Raw genomic sequence first — 1,480 nt, forward strand, 5'->3', positions numbered from 1 at the left:
CCCTACACCATCTCCTTCCCCTATATCAGCTAAAACCCTCAGCTAGGCCTTCATCTTCTCTCCCCATGCCTTTTGCATCTCCTGTCTCTTTGATTTCCTCCAGTTCCTGCTCTTCAGTACCTGTCCAGTACTACTACCAGACTTCTCACTATAAGAAGTCTGACCACATCCCCCAACCTCAGGGTATTTTGTTGGTTTGCCATTAGCTTCTGGATTCTGTTCAAAATGCCCTAAATTCTTAAAATATCTATGGACTTGCTTCCATCAGTGTCACAGGCCTTGAGTGCACACTACACATTTGCCCAGAGTAATATAACTTAATTTAGTTACAGTGAGGCAGACATCATTTATACCTTTAGGCTGATGCAAGTCATTCCCTTCTGGGGTAAAAGTATCCCTTAACAAGCGAGGAGTAACTACTAGAAAACCAAATATGTACTTGATCCCCTAGTTAGTTTCATCTCAGGGTAGTATTTTGCTCAATGTAAACTGGCTTCCTCACCACCTCACAGCCAGCCTGGGAGAGCATCTTGTGTGAATGCTTCTTACTATGGAATAAAAGCCAAGATACTTTGTAGCAAGTACATGGACAGGGACACAGACACCCTTACATCTCTCACATCATACTCATGTCTTAGTCCCTTTGCACAAATGTCACTAGTGACAGAGAGCTTTCTGCAGCTCTTACCTTTTGGAATGATCATTTCAATTGTTAGGGGAAAAATCTCCTGCGTCTATCACTCAATTTCTCTGATTCTTATTTTTCTTTTAATTTTGTAACTATATTAGTTCACTATGTAATCTTTGTGCAGGATTTAGTTTGAATGATAAACTGAATAAAATAAAGCTGTGCTGCCTCGCACAACCTGTCATTGTTGACGTCTGGTTAATCCATGGATGGGCAATTACCTGGGTGAAGCCAGCCATTGATAGCTTTTTTCTCCACAATACAGATGTTGTTCTTAAATATTTGATATCTGTTGCAATGACCTCTGGGTTGGGTTCTGCAGTGTTATATAGAAGCCTACTTTTGATTTCAACTCTTGTTTGTTTACTCCCTGTAACTTCATAGCCATCAACACTGTATAAATACCAGACTACAAGCAGCTTTTCCCACAGGCTTTGATCATATAAGTATACAAGACTGGATTTAGTACTTGGGTGAAAAACTCCAAGGCATAAAGAGACTGTTCAGAGAGATCTTTTGCACATCAGGCAGTTCCTCAAATAGGGATACAACCTGCTTGACATCAGTACTGTACTTGACATGATCAGAATCTGTGCGCCAAACTTGTTGGCTTGTAGTTTCAGCAAAAAGGAATTATGTGAATATAGGCAGAAAATATAAATGAAAAAAATTTAAAATTCAGCAATGATTTGTGTTAGTAATGGTTTTCACATAGCAGTGGTTGAAAAGGGAGTCCTAAGGATTAAGCAAGTTATCTGATTTAGTGTTCAAGGCCAAAAGGTCATATTTCCC

General features: G+C 39.6%; 1 protein-coding gene across 1 annotated transcript in view; it reads right to left on the minus strand.

The window, feature by feature from the left end:
• Nucleotides 1-1,480, minus strand: part of QDPR (quinoid dihydropteridine reductase) — a gene marked incomplete at its 5' end in the record, with an annotated part of 14,636 nt that overhangs the window by 8,341 nt on the left and 4,815 nt on the right. The gene's annotated exons all lie outside the window — the stretch shown is intronic.

This window comes from Alligator sinensis, unplaced genomic scaffold (assembly GCF_000455745.1).
Source record: "Alligator sinensis unplaced genomic scaffold, ASM45574v1 scaffold466_1, whole genome shotgun sequence".
NCBI lineage: Eukaryota > Metazoa > Chordata > Crocodylia > Alligatoridae > Alligator > Alligator sinensis.